The 23,921-nt window shown below is 38.2% G+C and overlaps 1 protein-coding gene across 4 annotated transcripts in view; it reads right to left on the bottom strand.

Moving 5' to 3' along the window:
- Positions 1-23,921, bottom strand: part of Gpr141 (G protein-coupled receptor 141) — a 57,793-nt gene that overhangs the window by 9,170 nt on the left and 24,702 nt on the right. For 2 of the 4 annotated variants that reach the window (XR_004517750.1, XM_010640487.2), the window contains exon 2: positions 198-326. The gene's annotated coding sequence lies outside the window, so the exon portion shown is untranslated. Of the gene's footprint in view, positions 1-197; positions 327-5,486; positions 5,539-14,565; positions 14,631-23,921 lie in introns of those variants that run through there. The other 2 variants (XM_033765333.1, XM_033765334.1) reach the window with 2 other exon arrangements.

The raw sequence follows: 23,921 nt of genomic DNA, 5'->3' as shown, positions 1-23,921 counted from the left end.
GGAAGCCCTGAGTTCCACCCCCAGCATCATAAAATTAATAATAATAGCAACGACATAATCCTAGAAATCCTCTGCTTTTGTTAACATGGATTACAATTTACAAAAGTTGTGACCCCTGTAGCTATTTTCTTGTGGTTTCTGCAATGTTTTGCCTCATGTTACACTTGCTGTATGTGATATATAATCTCTCTACTTACCTTTTAATTTTCTTGTAGAAAAGTAGTCCCATCAAGGGGAAATTATCTTGTGTTCACACCTGAGTCACGAATGTCACCATGACATCTGCTCCCCGCGTCCTTTGGCAATTGGTCTAGGACAACTGGCTTCTGAAAAAAAGGAGTAAAACCAATAGCACATTCCTTAAGTTTTCTTTGCTTATTACAAACTGCCACAGTCTCTCTCTTTTGGATATCAAAAATACATGTCAATGCTATGTGCCAGGGCTCTATTACATGCTTGCCTATACCTTGTCTTATTTAATTTAATCTTTATGATAATCCTATGGATTTTGTAAGGCATTGTTTCACTGAATTTTCAATATGAAACTGAGCCCTAGACAGAATAAATCAGTGGCGAAGGTTTCCAATGTCACACAACTCATGGCCTCTCTTCTGCTTACGATATAGAAATATGGCCTTAGGAGAGTGACAGTGATTCTCCATGATGCACAATAAGGGGTTCAGTGTGTGTGTGAGTGTGTGTGTGTAGCTGGAGATACAACCCAGGGCCTTGCATACGCTAGACAAATGCTTGTCGCTAAACTATCTTGCTAGCCCTATGCCAATACATCTTGAAAGCTGCTCTTCCCTCTTTTTGAGCTTCTTACTTTCCCATTCACTCAGCTTGGGTAACAGTAGAGCTTACAGGTTAAGCTCACTCAGTATCCATGCTTATTTTCTGTTCTTCTGTGATAGATCATTTTGCAGCTAGAGTGCTTGTGTATGACTTGGTTTCTGCTTTTCTATTGTACTACTGCAAAACCTGGAGGCAAAAACTCAGCTAGATGATGAATGTCAGTGTACACAGAGATTTGAACACTTGGAAAACTTGTAGTGGAAATATCTATTTGCTCTGGGACAATTCTGATTGAATTCTGACACTCGGTACAATGTAACCTGGATTTCAAATATCAAGATAATTTATCAAACATGACCTCAACCAGAAATAATATCAAATGCAAATGATGCACAAATTAAAAGACAAAAGTTGTTGCCTAGTTAAATGAATAGAATCAGCTATATGGTCTTTGCAAAATTTGCATTAAATGTAAGAATCATAATAAAAATATACATGCATTATGAAATGTGTGAATTCCTTGTTATTTCCAATAATAATTCTTTTTTAAGATCTTTTTCTGACACACTTGAGCATTTTTTGTTTTAGTGTTCATGTATTTTTTCCTAACCTTTTCCTTGCAGCCTTTATGACTGTTACTTTTCAAATGTGCACTTTGTAAACAAAAATAATTCTTCTTCCTCTTATAATGCTAGGAATTCAGAGCATTTTCATTCCATTTACCTCATTCCTCCATTTTTCTGTTTCATGCATTTTAGTTCTGCCTCTACCTTAAACCCTATACATTATTATTATTTTATTATACAGTTCATATTTGAACTGTGATCATTTCTAGTTTCCATTTAGGGTCCTTATCTTTTGCTCTTTAATTTCTTCCTGAAGATCTATGTATATCTCCAAGAAAATGTTTCTTCTGCTGAAGAACTTAATTTAATATTTCTTTTAGCACAAGTTTCTGGGTTATATCATTTTGTATGTCTAAAATTATTTTCAGTCCATCTTAACTTTCAGGATATCAAAACTACTGTTACTGCTTTTATTAATATTGTGTTTCCTTTTGTTTTAGCTTTTTGAAGGTATCTTCTTTGTGTTTGGTTAGTTGTATACCTTTTTCAAACTTTTTTGCTCTATTCTTCCTAGGGTGAGTCTTTTTTTTTTTCCTTAAATATATGGGTCGATGTCTGTTTTATGGCTTTTATCTAGATGTTCCGGCAAAGCCTTACGAGCTCATCAATGGGGCTTTACAGAGGTGGTGGGAACTAGAATGAATAAGTATACATTAAGGGTTGTGATAACTAGAATAGTCCACTGACTGGTTTAATGTGGTTCTGGGTGTGGGTCATGGGAAGTCCCACTCTGGTTTTAGGTGGCACCAACGAATAGGCTTGTACACTGGATTGAATGTAAAGAGGCTTTCTGCCTCCTGCCTGCCCTGCCCTAAATTATTTTGCTTCTGTCATGCCCCTCTATTATATCACTCTGCCTTGCCTCCAGCCAAGTATGGACTAAAACCTCTACAATCTGTGAGTTAAAATAAACCTTTCCTCTAATTTGTAGGTGTCAGGTATTTTGTCCCAGCAATGAGAAAGTAACTAAGAGTGGTTTTACTTGCTTTTAGGAAATTCTCCATACTACTCCTGTAAATATTGTTTGATCTCAGTCTCTTCTCTCAGAATTCAACTATCGTCATGCTAGAACTTGCCCCCTTATCTCTACATTTTGCTGAATTCTATATACATTTTCACTTCCAATGCTGACTTTTGGATATTTTCAACTGCCTCTATTCAACACTCTTATCTTTGATTGTGTCTAATCAGCTGTAAAACCAACTAATGTATTCATAATGCCAAATAGGAAATGTTTGCAGTCCTAGAATGCGTAATTATTTCTCTTTTTTTCATAAGTTTATTGGTACACTTTTAGGTATACAGTACACTTACATTCATCACTGGGAACTTGTACCTTTACATGATATATCTTGGTTCTTATTTTTTCCCCATCTCCCTGCCCTCCCTTCAACCCCTCCACCCCTCCCTCCTTACAAAGACTTTTTTATTTCTTCCTTTTCTCATGTTTTTTCCTTTCCCCTCCCCCTCCCACTCTTCCTAACCCTTTAGACCTTTTCTTCCTACTTCACATTATCAATGATACATTTCGATCCTTATTTACACTTTCAGTTTGTTACAAAAGAGAGACTATTCAGTATTTACACATCTCTGACCTATTTCTTTTTATAAATTCTACTTTGTCTATGGATTTTTCTCATACACTATCTTTTATTCCAGTTCTTAGAACCTTTAACCATATTTATTTTAAAAGACTTGTCAGTAGAATTTGTGGATATATTCTATATTTTTTCTCTTAGTTTTATATGATCTTAGCCTTTGGCACTTTTAGTACTTTGCTACTAAGTTCTGGAAATGTAGAGAATTTTTTAATAATGCAGCTTCCAAAGGATGTTCTATTCCTCCAAAGACAGGTTACTCCTTCCTTCAACATATTCAGATTATTTGTAGTGAAGGCTCATTGAAAGTCCTCGTAAAATTGTTTGTACTTTTGGGTCACCGTAGCCTTCCTATACTTGAAACTACTGCTGAAGTGTTATCCTTAACCCACTTTCTGATCTGGACTGACTTCTGATTTTTGACTTATAAAACTACTGATAACCCTTCTGTGCATTTCAGAAGCTTTCAAGCTTAAAATTTTAATTTCTCACCCCCAAACCCCATAATTCACCACAATGTCACCACACACTGGTGAAGAACATAAATTCTCGGCCCTGAGCTGGAAAACATCACTATGGTAAAAGCAGGTGTTTGGCTCAGCCCACCTGTCTGAGCTGTTCTGTCCTCTACAGTCTTGGCCTCTTCACTCATTGCCTCTACTACACTTTGCTCTCTTCATATAAGTAATTTCCATAGTGTATTTTATCTGGACTTTTAGATTGCTCTTGGTGAGAGCTCTGATAAACTGATAGCTATTCTGTCCCATGAAGATTCAGAAGTTAATGCAGTTTTTAAAGTTTTAGTAATGCAATAAGCCATTATAGCCTTGAATTCAAAAGAAATGAAAAGTAACATCCTTCTAACATGGCAAGTAGTTCCCTAACTTTCAAAATTTTTCCATTACGAAATGAGTAGGTTATAGTAACTTTTAAAATGCATTGTCTCTGAGTCCTGCTGTGAGCAGGACAACCCACAACCTCCTGACATTCGTTCTGTCAGTGATGGTTACCCTTGTCTCATTCCAGGTGCTGCAATGCCTCAAACTCTTTTGCTTTGTGCCGTGGCACCACCACTTCCTATCACAAGCCCCATAATCCAGCTGTCTATCAACGCTTCAGGCCTCAAATCAGTGTCCACTTCCCCAGGGACTCCTTCTCTCACCCCGCACCGGCTCAGATTAGCCTGAACCTCTCTTTCAGAATTCTCTCTGTGAGTGTGATTCAATGTTTACTTTTGATTCAATATTTACTTCTGTAAATGGTACTGGGTGCCGGCATCTCTCTACCCCTACCTTCAGATTACAAGTTCTATGAGGAGAAGAACTGTGTTTTTATTTTATTTTTGTCTACACTTATTTCCATAGCAGTATCACTCAGAAAGTAGTCGCTTAATATTAAGGGAGGAATAACTAAATGTCTATCCAAAAATACAGTGCTCTATTTCAGTTCTTGCTTCTGCTGCTGTTTACAATGATACTATAGGAAAATTAATGCCCATAAGGCATATTTACCTCACCTAAAATCTAATCTCTATCTAACCTATATAGTCACTATACACCAATTTAGATAGTTTATGCAAATTTAAAATAATATACAGCACAATCATTAATAACTAATATTGATTACTCTATGAAATAAAGAATAAACCAAGCCTTTCCAGGAATATCCTAAACTTCCTCTTTTGGCTGCAAAAATTCTGCACGCTCTGCTTTTCTGAGATGAATAGGAAATTGATTTGACAACAGCTGAAAAATAACCAGAGACGCTGATCTCAACCACTCCTTTCTATGGCTCTCCTCACTGATGTCCCTTGCCCATGTGCTAGGACAGATGCCATGTGTTATGGTGATGTCACGGTTATCCTCAAGGACGGAGACAACTTCCCATCCCCAAACCTAGGACCCGAGTGACAGCATGAGAATAAAAGCAGCTGTAGCCATAGCTGAGGGCCATTGAACTCACCAAGCACGAGAAGCTGACTCTACTGCTTGCAGCCTTGCCCGCACCCATCCACATACACTGTATATGTTACTTGCTCTTGACTTGCCACCTTGCATCGGCCCCAGGTTCTCACTTAACCGGACACACTTTGGCTCCCTCCCCACCAAACTCCTGACTCGAATTCCACTCTTCTAACCTCACGATTGAGCTTTTCCCAAGGCAACACCTGCCGATACTCTCTCTAAACCTGGCTTTGCAGTCTGATTTCCCTTCTAGAGTATGCCCTCACCAAGTCCCAGCTCCCACACCCCTTCTTGTTCTTTTCTTAAGACCTCAGCACCACCTCAAGTCAAGAACTACGCACTTTCTCGCCATCAGAAAGGATTCATAAACAACTCCGGAGAGTCTACGCAGACCATTTACTGTCCCAACCCTATCCTTATGACTTGTCCAATTCTGGCAGTGAGTTTTACTCCACTTCTTGGTCTCAATTCTGCTTCTGTGACACTCTAGTTTGGCTGTTTACCTGTATTGGGTCATCATCTTCCTTCTTGGCTAATCTTGATGGCAAAGACACTTGATCTCACTGTCTCTCAACACCTTGCCTGAGGCAGGTCTTCAGAGGTGGTCCTGATGCTGCCATTGTGTCTGCCTGGACCTAGAATGATGCCCAACACTTCCGATGTTTTTTATACTGTGCTTTGCCCACATTGAATTGGGATGTTGTGCAGGACTCCCAGCCTCAAATTGCAGCTTCTCCATTCAGCCCCCTGGGGCTCTAAACCGCGCTTGTTCTCTTTCAATCTGCCTGCTGGAAGTGCGTCCACCTTTCACATCACTCCCAGGGAAGCGATGATGAAAAAAGACAGAAGAGGTTTAAAAAGTTTGTTCTGCCTAAAGTGTGCACCATTTTTTAAAAAAAGAAATCTCTTCGCCTTTGCCTCTTTCTACAAGGCACTTGCCCTTTTTGTCCTTTTTATAGAAATTAAACACACTTATTAATTGTTGCATGTTATTCTGACAGAATAAGATCCATTTGGGCATATGGCATATTTTTATTATTTCATCCCCTGTGCACCCCTCTTCCCTTACTTCCCACTTCCCAGTCCCTTCCCCGTCTCTAAAAGTCTACCTTTAGTTTCTTGTCATTCCTCCTTTTACTGATTGATTGATCATTTGATGGAAAACATACAATATTTAACTTTCTGAGGCTGACTTAATGCAAATAACACAGTAGACTCCAGATCCATTCACTTCCTGCAAATGACATGATTTCCTTCTTTTTTATGAATAGTATTGTATATGTATACTGCATTTACTTAATCCGTTCACTTGTTGATAGGCATCTAGGCTGTTTCCACAGCTCAGCTACAGTGAATGGCACTGCTATAACATGGGTATGCTGTGTTCTTTTGGGAATATACCAGTCAGTGCTAAAGCTGGGTCATATGGCCTTTTTATTTTTAGTTTTTTGAGAAACCTCTATAGTAATTTCAATAATGGTTGTTCTAATAGTGTATACTCTTACAGATAGTAAAGGAGCGTTCCTTTTTCCCCTGTTTTTTGCTGGCATTAACTGCTTTTTGTAATCTTGGTATTAGTCATTCAGAGTGGGAGGAGATAAAATCTGAATATAGTTTTGATTTACATTTCCCTAGTGACTAAAGGTGTTGAACAGAGTCAGAGATTTAGCTCAGTGGTTCTGCTACGTGCCTCGCAAGAACAAGGACCCAAGTTCAATCCCCAGTACACACACACACGCACACACACACACACACACACACGCACATAAAATGTTGAATATATGTCTTCACATATTCATTGGCATTTGTACTCCTTTAGAAAGTATCTAATTCAATAAGTTTTCCCATTGGTCAATTGGACTATTTGTTTGGGGGGCATTAATGTTCTGAGTTCTTTATATGTTCTAGGTATTAATCCTCTATCAGAAGACTTAATTTTCTTCTTGAAGACAACTTCATCCTATGTAATGAATACTTTATGTCCAAGTTTTGAAATCCAAGCAGGAAGTACAGAAAGGGCTATTGGAAGAAGGCAACAAAGAAATAAAAGTTTTTGAGAGTCCTGGCAGTAAGTGCAGTCAGATAAGGATTAGGGACCAATTCCTTCCAAGGAAGAAAAAACAAATCTATTTATTCAAGAACTATCTCTGCATATTGAATGTGTCTCTAGGGACTGCTGGGATATTTTTAAATCAGACGACCTGAAATGTTTTTCTGTCTTTTCTTTTCTTCTTTCTCCAAGAGACAACTTAGTCTCTGAGGTACATGACTAAGTTTGTCTAGCATCACACCAGGAGAACTGGCAGTGACCCTCTCGCATACTCACAGTAGCCTGTTCTCTGAGCCACAAAAACAGATAAGCATGTGTGACCAATAATATTACATTTTTCAGTATTACATTAAAGAATTGCATTCTCCAAATTGAAGCTGAAGCACTGAAATCTGTAGACAATTATCATTTGAGTTTGATTTTAGTGGTGTCTTATCAACCTTATACATCAAATTTCTTAGTACAGTGGCTTCTTTTGCTAACAATTGATAGCAGCATCAATTCAACTAGAGTAAACATAATTGTTTGAACCTAAGCTTTTAAAGATTTCCCAGACTATTACTTTATGGGTCTGTTAGACTCGGATGCCCACACAGAATAGAAGTAGTTTCAAATTTCTGCAAAAAATAGGATGTTCAAACTTAAAAATCCTTGGAAAGAAATATCTTCGTAACAAAAAGTTTGAGCACATACCAAAATAATAAATGCTGTTTAGAAATGTGTTCATTGTGTCACTTCAGAGTAATGGCTCGGTAATGAGAACAAGGCACAATGTCTGAGAACACAGTGGGCTGTGAAGTGGTGACTGGCTAAGTCTACAACAGACAGTCATGAGAAACAAACTCCACAGCTGGGATCCAGGAACTAGAACAACTGAGCCAGTACACACAGCCACAGCTCAAGGACAAATAGAGGTAATGGTTTTGAAGTGTGTTATGTGCAGATTTTGCCAACTGTGGTTAAATAAATGCTGTCTTATTAAATGAGAGACTCTGTTTCTTTTCTTGAATGTCATGTTTAGATGATATGTATTCAGATTTCTTAAAATTTAAGCTCACATTTTGAAATTTTCCCTCACCCTTGGGGCACAGATACTTCAAAGCAGAAAACAAGGCAAAGCATCAACAGTAGCAAAAAACCTACCAAACCTAGAAGGAACCTAAGACAGAGTGCTTGAGACACACTTGATTATTATTATTTAAAGACTCCACATCCAAATGTTGTAGGAAGGAAATGCATACCAGGCCAGAATTTAGTACACGTTAACTATTATTTCTGCAATTATTCAATAAACTCATGAAACAAAATAAGAGTGAAAAAGATACCATAATGGTGATGAGAGAAGGAAAAAGGAGAAAGCGTGAACAAGAAGAAATAAAAAAGGGGGAGAGGAATAAGAAAAGGAAAAGGAGGAATAAAAGGGGAAAGAAAGGGGTGGGTTCTGGGAAAAGGGTAGAATTCTGGGGTCACCCTGAGAAATTTTCCTGGGCTTGGGTCTTTACAACAGGAAATGATACAAATATCTTGATTATTTACTCAGTTTTCTAATAGAATGGGTGCTGTTTGCCCATAAGGGCAGCTGATTCATATAAGACGTGAAAGAAGAAAAGTGATGTCATTTTTGCTTCCACGGAAATAGTCCATTACAAATATGAGAAACCTAGAAATTTCAAAAAAAACAACATTAGCAACATAGATTTGTTGGTGTTATTTTGACGTCTTATCTATATATCTTTACTGTTTTTTCTCTTCCTAAAAAGTTCTATCCTATTCAAATGTTCTCCATCTCCTTGAAAAACAAACTCAGATTCCGTTTCCTTCAAGAGCCCTAGGTGTTCTTCAGAGATGTTCTCAGCTGCTTTCTTGAAATGATTTATGTATGCCTCTCATTTCTCCCTTTACTTTCTTGAATTCCTCTGTTTTAATTCTATATTAGTCATCTGTGTGCTTGTTTGCAACTTTAAATTCATTTCAAGGCTGGATTTTTTTTTTATTGTGGTCAGAAGTTGTTCGCTAAATACGTAAAATGATGGTGAAAAACTCCTTGAGTGATTAAACCCTTCAGTGATTGTGCTACGTGTGAATCCAGATCATCACCTGATGTCAGGATCTCGCCATAACTGAACCCCAGGTGGGCTTTCAAGGTAGCATGGCTGCCTTTGGGCCATCTTATCCTGCACAGGGATCCCTTCTCCATCTCCACGGATGACCCCAAAGGTCAGCATCAAGCCTGTCCTCTCTCATTCTCTTACTTGAGACCATGTCCTCTTAGCCCTTTGCAATTTGGCTTCAATCTACATTGCAAGGCACACTTTTCACAGCTTCCTTTCTTCCCCCTCATCCAGAAAAGTACTTGCCAATCCTGGAATATCCTCTTTCACACTTCCAGTTATTCCCCCACCCCTCTCTAAATGAATGCACAGCTAGATGCCTACACTGATGTCCAAATTGCATCCTGGATTTAGTTCACTTCTTGAAAACTTTTCCTGGTCTCCTATTGTCTGCATTGTATCCCTTATTTAGCCTATCTTTTGAGACCAGGGCTCATTGGCTTTTCTATAAAGCCTCCCACCCTATGGGAGCACCAGGATTTTCCCCTCCTGCCTAATTTCTTATTTTGCTCTAATCTCAGCCCACACAAGTAAAACTCTTTGGATTTATCTAAAGCTGCCTAGTAGTGATTTCTTGTGTCTCACCAGTTCTTGTCCTATGCCTTGCCCACATACCTGCATGGGCCTTTGTGGTTACTGTGTGTGAACCAAGGACTGGCCTAAGGTGAGACGTGAGACACGGAAGTGGTTCCCCTGATTCTTGTTGGTACTGGGGATCGAACTCAGGACCTTATGCTTGAGAGGCAGGCAGTGGTACCACTAAACTAAATCCCTGGCTCTCTCTGATTCTTTTTGTTTTGTTTTAAGAGTAGGAAAATTTATTGAGAGAAAGAAAGCTTCTGTCTAAGAAAGACAGAAAGCGGACTGGAAAGTGGGTTGCTCACCCACTCTGCTTATCAAAGGTGTTTTATACAGCAAAACCATGAGGTGAGGTGGGTACAAAGTGGTACAAAACTATAAGACCCAGTGGAAAATTACAAGGTGGACATGAGGTAGAATTAAACCATGACCGATAGAACCACCTTGAGTCTGCAAAATAAGAACCCTACAATATTTGTAGACTCCTACAAAACAGTAAAGCAATTCACAGCCTCATGAGTGTGTAGATTTTAGTTGCCAGGACCTCTTCTTACTTCCAAACAGATGAGTAACTATAGTCTCACTGGGATTTCTCACTTCATGCAATAAACAAATAATATTATTTTAAGTGTTTGTTGTGATAAGGAAATAATGCACAACAGGGCAGACCTTGGCTTTACCCTCCCTCATGTTTCAGCCATAAAATGTTATGTTCAAATGTAACTGTTTATGCTCCAAGATGTTCCTGTCCAATGTATGAGACTATTCTGCTCAAATAATGTAACTGTTTGTATGTGCTGCTCTGAGGTTTCAAGAATGTTCTGTTAATTCTATTCCAAGGGGTTTCCTCTTCTTGTTGTGTCTTTGCCCTAAAAGGTTTTTCTCGACTTTCTTTGCCCAACTGTACATAAATTCACTCTCGTTACAGCTTAGGGCCCAAAATTCAGAGTGCTCTGGCTCAGCCAGCTAATAAAGTTTGGTTTTTCTCCACCTCTTCAAGTGACTTTCTGATTCTCGTGTCTTCAAATTTCTGTAGCTGTAACAGAGCTGTAACACTTGGCTGTAATGCTGAGCTGTCTCACTTTCTCACAATAATTGTACAGTAGGTGAAGAAGATTCTAAAATAAATAAAAAACATCAGATCTGCAATTAAATCTCCTGTTCAGTAGGAGAAAAAGAGGCATATGAATTATTTACAGAAACTCCAAAAGTCCCATAAAAATTGCTACAAATTAGAAAGGGGAATAATTTAAGTAGACTATAGTGAAACTATCAAAATAGATTAACAAATGCTTGGCTACAGATATGTTAACATGTGCTGGATTCTTTCTTTCTCTTTTTTTTCTCTCTCTCTCTCTCCTTCCTTCCTTCCTTCCTTTCTTTCTTTCTATCTTTCTTTTTCTTTCTTTCTATACTGGGGACTGAACCCAGGGCCTTGTACATGCTATGCAAGTGGTCTACACTGAGATACATCCCTATCCGCATGCAGGATCTTGAAGGATGCATTGAATTTGTGGAAAGTGGAGAGGGAGAGATAAAGCACTCTGGCAGAAGACACGCATCTGAGCAAAGGCTTGGATACATGCCCAGGGAATTACCAACTCCGGCATATACTGGAATAATTTTTACCATTCTTATAACATTTCTGTAAATGTTCTATGTGAAAATATTCCTAAATTAAAATACTACAAAAATAAAATAAATCTAGAGCTGATCTACTTCCACACATATTGTTTTGGCTGTGATTCAAGTCATATCCTCTCTTCTATAACAAATTCATGAATTCTCCTTTCTTCTATTTCTGTGTCTCCTATTTCTAATTACAGAACCAGGGATATCTTCAAAAGGTAAGGTAAGTCAGAAGATATCATTCTTCTTAATCCAGTCATCAAAAGGCTTCTCATCTCACTGAGTCCAATTAACACAACTCTATGGGATGTAAGTCCTTCTCCTCAATCTGTATATCTTTGATCTTCCCTCCTGCAATTTTGCCTTTCCATTAATATATGTTAACAGATCATGATGCTTCTTGCTTTCTCACAAAAATCACTGGCATGCTCTGACCTCAGGGACTTTGCACATGAAGTTCCCCCTCTTAAAATTCTGTTATTCAGACACTCTTACCCGGCATACTTCATTCTCCTTTTCAACTTTACTATCCCTATAGCATGTATTAATGAGATACTGTATGATTTACTTGTTTGTTTGCTCTATTATTTCCTCCATGAGAATGTGAGTAATTTGAGGATAAGAAATCTGTTTTGTTCCAATTCTTTCCACCAACATCTGGAATAGCTGTTTATCTATAAATAATTGTTGAATGAATTAAACCACACAATCTGTAAGTTTCCATACAGCATAAAAACATCAGATAACCTATAAAAGAATTAGAAACAATCATCATCAGAGTTTTGACACAGTGAACATTGGAAAAAATCTGAATAGTTTTAAAGTCATATTTTGAATTTGTAATTCTGCTTTAAGCCAAATTAGCAGTTAAAAGAGTAAAAAGGAAAGGAATGGTCAGAATGTTTGCCTTTCAGATCCTCTCCTGATTTCTAGTGTATTTCCTAAAAAAATGGAAAAGGAACTTCAAAAGAGGATATACGGCTATATGGCATGGCAAAAATAAGAGTGAGCCAAAATAATTGAAAACACACAATTAAAAAACATGAATGACCACACAAAACTAAAATATCGCATTGTCCACATGGCAAGAGTGCAGAAAATAAAACTCACATGCAAATTTTTAATTTTATGAAGGAAGGCATACATTACTATTTGACTGTAGAGAAACCACAAAGTATAAGTTTGAACACTTCATGAGAATTTAAGGGCAATTTCTTAGTGACCAGAAGCTGGATATATGACTCACACATTATGCAAAGAAGGAAGGCACATTACTATTTGACTGTAGAGAAACCACAAAGTATAAGTTTGAACACTTCATGAGAATTTAAGGGCAATTTCTTAGTGACCAGAAGCTGGATATATGACTCACACATTATGCAAATGAAAACTGAAACACATCAAAGTCAATTAATCCAATCAAAGGAAGAAAAAAATCAACAAGCAAGCATGGCAAGGAGACAAATTTAAAAGAGTCAATCAGTATATCTGAAATCATGCTCATTATAAATGATTTATAATTTGTTCCTTGTTAAATTGATCAAAAAGAGAAATTATGTTTACAGCTTAATGGGTATGTTAAAAGCCAATTGAATTCTACATTTGAGAAGAACGAATTTTATAGTTGGTGAATCATCTCAGTAAAGCGATTATTTAGAGAGATAGAGACAAAGACAGAGAGAAAATCTTTAATGAAATTGAAAGGGAAGGAGTATTACTGAAATCATTGCTGGAAGCTGCCATTTACTTTGACTCCAAAACCAAACAAGAATCTGAATGACAAAGAAAACTACTGGTCAATCTCTTTAATGAATATAGATTCAAAAATTCTCAACAAGTCACTGGCAAAAGAATGCAATAAATTATCAAAAAAAAAATATATATATATATCACGACCAAGTAGGCTTGCTTCATCCAGGAATGCAAGTATGGTTCAACATATGCAAAGCAAAAATGCAATATATCACATAAACAGAAGCAAAGATAAAAATCACATTATTATCTCAATAGACAATGAAATAAACACCCTTTGACAAAATCCAGCATCCATTCATGATTAAAACTCTGAAGAAAATAGATACAGAAAGACCTTATCTCAATCTGATAAAAGCCATTTATGACAAACCTACTGCCAATCTCATATTAAATGGTGAAAAATTGACAGTTTCCCTCTAAAATCAGGAATGAGACAAAGACACTCACTATCCCAACTCCTGTTTAATACAGTACTCAAAACATTAACCAGAGTGATCAGGCAACAGAAAGAAATAAAATGGATATGTATAGGAAAGGAAGAAGTCATATTATCATTATTTGTGGATGACACTATCCTCTACATATAAGACCAAAAATTCCACCTAAAGATTTGTAGAACTAGTAATCACATTCAGCAAAGTAGCAGGATGTGATATCAACACAAAAATCAATAGCGTTCTGTACACTTATAATGAACTCACAGAGAAAGAAAGTAAGAAAAAAAATACCATTCATAATCATCAAGAAAAATGAAATAGTTAAGAATTAACCTAACCAAGGAAGTGAAAGATCTTTACAACAAAAACTACAGTACTTCAGTAAAGGAGTGCAAAAGACAACTGAAAATGGAAAGCTATCCTTGTTCTTGGACAGACAGAACCAATATAATCAAAACAGCTATACTTCCAAAACTGATATACAGATTTAAGCCAATCCCAATCAAAATAAAAACAACATTTCTCACAGAACTAGAGAAACAATCATAAAATTCATAAAATTCATAAAATTCAAATGAGAAAAGATCTAGTATAGCAAAAGCTATCCTGGGTAACAAAAGCAAAGTGAGAGGGATAACAATTATGAATTTGAAATTATATTACAAAGCTACAGTGATAAAAATGGCATGGTAGCAGCACAAAAACAGACATGTGAATCAATGGAAATGACTCCAGGCACATTCAGCTATTTGATTTTTGACACAGGGAAAAAAAAACTGAAAGGAAAGATAGCCATTTTAATAAATGATGCTTAGAAAACTGGCCATCCACATGCAGAAGATTAAATCCAGATCCACATATTTCACCATGAATCCCCTCCAAAAAAAACACAAAAGTGTCTAAGAATATCCAGAGCATCCGTATAAGCAAAAATTTAACTTTAAAGAAATCTGTTTCGAAGAATTATGTACCAACGCGGCATATTAAATCCGCCTTTTTCCATATCGATGCTGTCTCTCACCCGCATCCTTATCTTCCGCTGCGTATCCTGTTGCAGAAGTTTGAAAGGAAAGGAATCTCCTGGATCTTCAATTGCCATGTTTAAAAAAAAAAAAAAAAAAGCTCGCTTAGCTGGAAATAAAGTTAGCCCTGCGGTATTACTGATCAAAACTTCTATGGCAACCAAAGGACACCGTGCTGGTTTGAGCAACCATTTATCCTGTCACTCAGGGAGTGAAGCAGGCCGCTGACTTTGAAGCTGGTGATGATAAATGTTCTGCTCACCCAGGAGGAAACGCAAGCTGAAGTCGAGGCTTCATGCAATCGAAACTCAGGCTTTATACTGGGCGAGAGCCACACCGCCCTGGGAGGCACGTCGAACACCTGTCTTACCAGCTGCCCTTACAGAAGAAGGAACCCTTTGTGATGAGTTCTTCCCATCCCCAGGGAGAGTTCTGCACCAGTCCTTGGGTGGGGAGGTACTAGGATGTGTAGTGAATTCTGATCTTCACCCTACTGAAAGTCTTGCTTCTAAGAAATTTTTTGTCCCAGGATTTTGCTTTGTTCTTGGGAAAGTTTGGGGCTTGCGGGGGCGGAGTGTCCTGGAAAGCCTGAGTACAATGTGCTGCCATGGCTGCCTCTCCACCTCACTACCCCACCTGCTCTACTTTATTCCCGACTCCAAGATACCGAGACGTGGTATGCGAGATAAGCATATTTGTATGAATTATCTGTGGGAAGACAGTGTCAGGCCGACAACCCGTGGTATGGTAGTCCTCCCTGCTCCGCGGCTTCACTTGCCCTGGTTCCATGTTGAGGACAACTATTGAATGGAAACACCCCATTCATAAATTCTCAGATCTGTGCCACACTGAACAATGTGATGAAATCTCATGCCATCCCTCGGGGTCCTTCCGCGGGGATATGAATCATCCCTTTGCCCATCTGTGTCCATGCTGTATACAATATCCACTCCTTAGTTACTTACTGGGCAGCTTTCTGCGTTGCAAATTAATCGTCACTGTATTATGGTGCTTATGTTCCAGTCACATTTATTTAGCTTAGTAAAGGCTCCTAAGGACAAGCGCAGGAATGTTTGCAATTGAGATATGCCAAAGAGAAACCACACAGTGCCCCCTTTAAGTGAAGAGGTGACTTAATAAGGATAGAAAGGTCTTATGCCAAAGTTGAGGTTGCTATGATCTAAGATTTAAATAAAATCAACTTCTGTCCCTGAAGCTGTAAAGAATAATAAAAAAAAAGTTGGTTAGTTTTGTTATCGCATCTGCAGAAGTTATGGCCACAGTGAGCACTGAAAGTTTGTTAGGATGGGGAAGAGCATTAAATGACAGGGTTTGGAACTTCAATACCTCAGGTTTCAGCCACCCAGGAAGGGGTCTTGGAATGTTTCCCCTAAGAACAGGAGGAACCACTGAATTTAGCAATGCTGGCTAGTTGCATCCTTACTTCGAGGTTTCCTTAGGACCCATGAGGCACCGAAGCATAATAAGGCAAGGATGGGAAAGCACTCAAGTAGGCTGTTTCTCGTGTAATCATTTCATGCAATTCACCCACAGTGGGCTCCATCCACGAGGCGATACAATGGAGTTTCTTTCCTCCCCACTGGACTCTTTTGTATGTTTAGCTCACCAACTGCTTGCCTGCTTTATTTCTTCCTAGTAACTACCAGCATTTTATTTCCTTGTCTGGATTTCTAAAAATCTTATTAGAATAGGAGACAGCTAAACAAAAGACATTAAGGGAAAATTAGATGAGCAGAATCTTTTACTCTTTAATATTTTAGTATATTTCCTAATAGTATCTTTCTATGCACTTGCATGAGCTGGATGGTAATAACCACAGTGTACCTCAATTTTCAAGACGTATTTTTTACTGGCAATATATCAAAGAACTGGGGTCTGTGTGTCTTCAGTTTTAAATGACTGCATAATGTCAAGTAGCTGCGTCTGAATTTAACCAACTTATCTGTGATGGTACATTTCTGACTTACTCTTATTATAAATAATTTTGACAAATGCTTTTGTGAAGTAAGTATTTTATGTATTTTGAATGGTTTCCAGAAAGTGATATCTTAGAAGAGTGGTCATGCAGTGTGGTAATATTTATGGATATAGATTTAGATGCCAAATTGATTTACATTCAAAGATACAAAATGTTCCTTAAAAGTTCATTCCTGCCCTCTAATTTAAGCTATTCCTATTACGTATTTTTTAAATATTTTATCCAGATGATTGCAATCAGCCAGCAATCTTTCCTTGCAGTGATTATAGGCAAAATTCTGAAATTAGCAAGAAAAAGGATAGCAGGGGGAAAATACTATCCTCAAGTAACTCATTACTCCTGAAGACTTACCCTCAACTCTAAGCCCTCAATGTGCCAAGCCCACAGTTCAAGAATTCCCCAGAAGTTCTGCGGTATCTCCTGCCCACACAACGGTTCCCCTTTACATCCAAACAGAGCCCTGGAGAAATCATTGAGTTCTGTCTTAGAGACTAAGACCAAGAAATCCAGGTTTCATGCCAGCAGAAAATCTGGGGAGAATCAGGAATGGAAAATAATTTTGGAAAATGTTGAGCCCCTTTCTCAAGGGAAAGATGGCATTTTCATTCAGAAAATTAACCCACATCCATGGTTGAAAAGCAACAGACTCCCAAAAAGAACTTGATATAGAAGCAGCCAGGCCAGGCGGCTGAGACTTCGTGCTCATTCCTGGCTCAAGCGGGGCACCTCTGGTTTGTGATTTCTGTTCAGCAATGGTTATGTCTGTTGTAGCATATCTGATTGGTCACTAGGATGGCCAGTCCTGAGAAGTTCCTCTCTTCCTGAAACTATGAAGAAAATTACACATATGTTACTTATAATCCCACCCAAGGGTGTAGAATGTGAGTGTCTTTATCTCAAATGTTACATGAAGAAATTGAGGCTCAGGGAAGTTAAGCAACTCTTCTAGATTTTTCTCAGCTACCAATGGCAGCACTGCTATGAGACCCACACTATGTTTAATTCTAAAGCCCAATTGTTCTGCACTACGTCACAGGGCCACAGCACTTCAGAAACCCCCTCTGGGAGGCAAAAAGATAACTATTCCTTCCCTGCTTCATCCTTACCTCCTTCTGAGCTGAGGATTTTCCCTTAGATAAATGGTCCTTGGTTTTGCAGTGCACTCTTGATGTCTCTACAATCAGGCTATTTAAAGGCAATTAATTCGAATACTAGCAGGAGAGTTGGAGAAGTAATTAAAATGGGGCCACTCAATATTGTCTAAAGCCAATAAATGTTTGAAAAGCAGTTCGTCAGACTGCAATGTAAGATGAAAACAAAACTACATTTAAAACTTAATTACTAAAATCTAATTTGTTCTGGAGAGAATTCTGAGCCCTTTCTTGGTTTATTTTTACTTTTTGAACTCAAGTTCTTACCTGCCCCTGTTTGAGACTGGAAATCACATCAAGAGATCATTATAGTAGTATGAGATCCAGGTTCCACCTCAGAGTGGCTGGAAGAATTACCAACCATCAAGGCTGGATAAAGCAAGAAGCGCCACTGGCTCCTAAACACTTAACCTGTTAAGCCCTAGATGTCCAGCTCTGACGAGAGCCATATCTAGCTGTTGAAGGGCACCAGAAGCTGATATCTGCAATGTCTGCCATCCCGTACCCAAGCCATCACCAGATGAGTGGCCAGATGTGGCCTTATTCTGGAAATGCCAAGCACAAGTCATGCCGTGCCTTTCCTGTACTAGTCTTCTGCACAGCACCTTCTTCATCTCAAGCCTCTAGAAACCTACCCACCTATTCTCACTCCACACTTGGTCCTCTTCCTTCATGGCTCCAGTGGTAATTTAGAGCTTCCTCCCTGACCAAAGACCAGTCCTTCAAAGACCGGCTGCCAGCCAGACCCTGATACTCTCTGGATCCCTCTGTAATTCCTGCTGGACCTGTTTTCCTTTGTTCTTCTTTATTGATAGCTCTAATAGAATGCCTGTGAAAATTCAGGCTCTACCTTGCACTGTAATTTTCTCACCTCTTTCCTCCACATGCTTATCCCCTGCCCTATACCACAGAAGTTGGAGTAATTTCCCGTAAAAATCTTGGGAGGGGGAGATGATTCTGTCACTAATTTCCTCAGTCTCCACTGAATTCTTATGCCCTTTTCTGATTTGCTTTTCAGCTGACTCTGAGATACACGTATTAAACATGGGCAAGGTGAACTCTAAAATTAGAAAATTTGGTCTCTCCTTACAACAGTGACTCATGACTCCCAGATGTTGCAGCAGAGGCAGAATCCATACTTTCGGAAAAAAGGAGCTAAGTTTCTAGGACATTAGGCTCTTCATGAAAAAAGGCAAGGACCCTTTTGCCCATCTTAAACACAGGATGAGAACCATGTTCAACATCATGTATCATCAAAGCTGGATAGAGCAAGAAGCAGCACAGAAACAACCCAAAGATGGGCTTGAAAACTTCACAGATTTTTGTGCTGAAAACTGATCACTGAATCTAAAATTGAGAGGAAATGGCCAATCCTGAGATTCTGTGACTTGACAAAAATGTAGATTTTTCAGTCCTGTCTTACTCCATCTTTTATCTAACACCGACTTCCACATTAGACTCAACAGCAGAACTACACTGTGATCATGTTCCCATGATCCCTGCCATGAAGCAGCCAGGGATATTTCTTCCTGGACCCCAACTCTGATTCTGGGTTTCAGAACCCCCAGGTCTGTGTGGACTTTTTAAGAGCCAGTTACTTTATTTTTTTCATTAAGTTTATTGGTATTTTTTAGGTATACAGTAGAGTTACATTCATCATTGGGACCTTGTACCCTTACATGATGTATCTTGGTTCTTATTTTCCCCCATTCCCTTGCCCTCCCTTCACCCCCTCCACCCTTCCCTATTTACAAACACTTTGTTTCAGTTTTTTCCTTTTCTCATATTTTTTCTTTTCATTTCTTTCTCCTACCCTTTCCAATTCCCTTATTCCTTCAGACCTTTTCTTCCTATTTCACATTATCAATTATACAACTTGAACCATATTTACACTTTTAATTTTTCACACCAGAGAAACTATTCGATATTTACACATGTGTGTCCTATTTATTTCACTTGAGTATGGCCTCAATGTGCAGCCATTTAAGCTATAAATGTCTCTAGTTTCTCATTGGAGAACCAGTTACTTTAAATGCTCATTTTCACAGACTTTCCAGATTGCAGGAGAAAGGAAAGATCACTCACTGAAAAGCCTCAAGGACAAACTGCAAAGCTTATTCTTCATGCCTTCAAAATGTCCCCTCTCCACAGACTATCCTGGACAGCCTCAGAAGAGAGCCCTGCGAGAAATACTGCCGCCTCAAAATCTCTGCTGGAAGTCTGCACCCGAAGCTTGACAAAGTCTCTGTGCTGCAGTTCAATGAGCCAGGGAGAGCTTCTTATTCTCCGCATCCCTGGTGATCTCAGGGAACTCAGGGAAGCCAGAACTGAAGCAGATGTGCACGAGGGTCTACTACAAATTCACTATCATCCCTGCTCAGGATGTCTCCTTTGTTAGCCCTTAGTTTTTCCAGGAAGTTCCAAGAGTGAGAGTTACTCTGTTTGTCCAAAATCAAGTTAATCAGAAGAAACAAGTTACTCTGTCTAAAATCGAGTTCTCCAGAAGAAACAACCTTCTAAATCACATTTCCTTTAAGGCTGCTATACCTAGTAGAATGTTGAACTATAAATTTATTCATTAATTTGCACAGTGATTGACCATTTTTTCTCTCTAGACTAGAATCTCCAAGAGGACAATGACCATGAATACCATCAATAATATGTTGCTGCATACCTAGTAATGTACCGAAGTTTTTGTTGACTGATTGATGAAATTAAGGATTCTAATCTCCCTTACTATTTGTAAAGTTTTTCATGATGGAAACTTTCAGTACAATTGATTTATTTCTGCAAGAACAAAGAAACAAATCTTTGCCAGGCTATGAGACCAGGATGCTTATTCCCGGTATATTTATTACACACATATTTATGAACCATATGAAGATGCATGTGTTTGCTCAAGAGACGCGTAAAGATTTCATGAAGGATGCAATGGAAAATAAGATCGGTTGCCTCCCAGTAGCCTATAACCTAGTGAAGGAGATCGATGTGGGTGGGAAAACAGGAAGGAAGTGGAATCCGTGGTGCCTTATGAATATTACAGTGAGAACACAAGAGACATTGGGAGAAAGAGGAGGCCAGCAAGGTTTCACAGGAGAAGTTACTTTGAATTTGAAGTGAAGGGTGAAGAAGGATTTGATGGAGAAAGAAAAGGTAAAAGAATGAAGGTGGAGAAAAATAATGTGGGGTGGTATGTGTGGAACAAAATCAGCCCTCCTGGGAAAAACACCAAATACTGGAGGTTTTACAATAATCAACATGTTCTTCTCTGTTCCAGTCTGAAATGCATCAATCAGCAAATGCACAATCTTTTTGTAGATTTAGATTATCTAGCTCTTGTGTTTCAAAGTTGTCCTCAGTCCCTTAACTTTTAGGGGGATGGGACATTTCAATAAGAAGGGAAGTTTCAGTAATATCTACAATTCCTTTTTGTGGTTCAGCTTGAGCCCACACGCTTTAAACTGGAAGGAAACATAGCTTTACTTCCCTCAGATTTGAAAACAGCTTTTTCTTCTTCTTTCCACAAGATCTCCTCCATATTTTTCTGGCCTGTATTTCCTGATGATGTTTCCTACACTTTTAAGAAATCAAATAAATTTGAACCTTAGCTGGTGACACACTTAATTGGCAAAGCCTATCTGTCAAGAGTCATGCACACTATTTGGATGAGGCATTACTCCCTTTTGATCACATCCATCATGGAAAATTAAGGCTCATTAGATAGGAAAACTCTCATACATCTTCCTGGGAATCTTATATAGAGCTGGGCCATACTCATTCCTTGCACTACCCTAATCCCATGTCGGGCTTTTTATCTTTTTCCAGTGTGTACTGGAAAACACTCTCCTTGATATTTAGAAACAAAAACCTTAAGTTGAAAACTTGGCTGAAAGCTCAACTACTTTACATTTTCTGGTAGAAAAAAAAAGACAAAATTAAATTAGTTGAAATTTTATTCAGAAATAGAAATTCTTAAGAGGAAATCATACAAACTAAAAAACAAACACTTTGCAGTACCCTGGTTTCCTTAGCTAAAAGAGCTAACTCGCCAAAGAATACGGAAGTTACCACTTTCAGCCAACAAGAAGTGATACTTTTCTCAACACACTCCTAAGTTTTTGACATTGTTTTTTAGAAGAACTAGTTCCAAAGAAAACACTGAGAATGGGTAAAATGGGTAATGTTGGCTCTTTGGAACCCAGTGTTTTCTACTAGTGCCCTGGGCATTACTTATTCTTCTATTTGCCCTGTCTATTCTGTTCCTTAACAAAGCTTATTTTTCTATTTCCTGTGTCCCATTTCCTCTCAGCAACTAATCACACATGGCCCCCAAAATTCTAACCTAGCCTTTCACATTCTATGCTTTCAACTCTTCCTAGAGTGTCCCGTCATTATTCCTCATATCTTAAAGTTGAACAACTATTATATCACATCATTTCAAACTTGGATTGTTGCTATTAATTTAGCTCCTCACTCCTCATAATAAAATAAAGACACCCAGAGCAGGAACTATGCCTATTCTTTTCAATTTTCCTCGTAATTCTTAGCAACACTGCTATTTGGTTCAATGGAAGAATGAATGATGTTGTGGAAAGTTGTGCTTACCTGTCTCTCCAGTCTCCATTTCTGTCTTCTTTAAAATTCGTTTCCACAAGATCCATGTCACTTTGGAGAAGTTGACTCATTTTCTCCACTCCCTGGGTGAGTTCTAAATTGGAGTGAGCTAAACTAACTGAGCAACAAAATTTATCCCCATCCCCACCCCTGCCTCACTCCTGATCACAATTGACTCCTGATGGACATGTGACTTAAGATGGCTCAGTTAGGATGAATTTCAGGACTGTTTCTGGAAATTCCAGCAGAGGCAAATTCTCTTGTATTAAAGAGTAGAATGTGCAAGTTTTCATAGAAGAAGTCAGCATACCAAATTAATAGTCATCTCACGATGCTATAATACTTCTTAGCCTAACACATGTATATATCTAAGAACTCCGCTTCAATATAAAAGAAAAAATATTCCTTAAAGTTTGAACCCATCAATATCTCATAACAAACAAATAGAAAGGTAAAGTTCTATCCTGTTTGCATTGATCAAGATACTATGATTACCTTGCCTGTAATATGGGACTAATAAGGGGATAAATTAAGTAAGGGGCCAAACACAGGTGATCAACCATTCCATACATATCAATAGTTTTCATTTCTTTTCCTCCACATAAAGAGGTCTTTGTCCTTACAAAAATTCATGAACTACACCAATAACCAATAGACTTTGTAAAAGCCTGTCTTGAAGAATTCCATCTTTCACGAGGATAAAACTAACCCAATCTAGGTGTGCTGGTATGGCACATACTTGTAATACCAGTACTCTGGGAGGCTGAGGCAAGAGAATCCCAAGTTTTAGCCAGCCTGAGCATCTTAGAATGCCTCTTTCTCGAAATACAAAATAAAAAAGGGCCACAAATGTAGTTTAGTGTTAAGATGTGGTTCAATAGTCAGAAACACACACACACACACACACACACACACACACACACACACTAATCCACTCATTGAGTTCTCTGTAACTCCTACTGCTTGAGACACAGATTAATGGGAAGGCATTGCAAAGAACGTAACAGCTTACATCCTGTTACTACAGATCAGAGTAAGGAAGCATGGTGTAATAGTACTTGCTACACAAGTGGTCAATCAAAATAGCACAAAGGAAAACAAACTGTTTGTTTCTTGGACCATTACATTTACAATAAAAAATGAAAAATGAAGATAATGCAAAGGAAGATTTTCTTTCTTTAAAGTTCTTCACGTTTTCTTCAAATTTTCTTTCTTCACAGTTCTTTAGATAAGCTTCATAGCTTGACTGCTTTTAAGATTATTCTTTTACTTAACTTTTTCAAGAAGTTGTGTAATCAGCAACCAGTTGCCGAAAGTCCCAAGTTACTAAACATTTCTATTAGAAGCCTACCACTCCAGAAGCTATTAGACTATATGACTGCATAGCCACTCTCCTTTACTATTTTATCTTTAGGCTATTAAAATGTGATAAACATCCACTCTTTTATTATTTCCAGATTTTCCTAGAATGTTATAGGAAAATGCATTTTTGGGGTGTCTAAGTTAATTGAATGGTTCCATGAGAAAAACTGTTAACTATCATACTTTGGATTACTGTGATTAAATGCAGTAATTTAAATGATACAGCAGT

Source organism: Fukomys damarensis, unplaced genomic scaffold, assembly GCF_012274545.1.
Source record: "Fukomys damarensis isolate Sample0158 unplaced genomic scaffold, DMR_v1.0_HiC HiC_scaffold_17, whole genome shotgun sequence".
Classification (NCBI taxonomy): Eukaryota; Metazoa; Chordata; class Mammalia; order Rodentia; family Bathyergidae; genus Fukomys; species Fukomys damarensis.
Note: the sequence above shows the minus strand (reverse complement) of the source record. Positions and strands in the feature narration are given on the sequence as shown.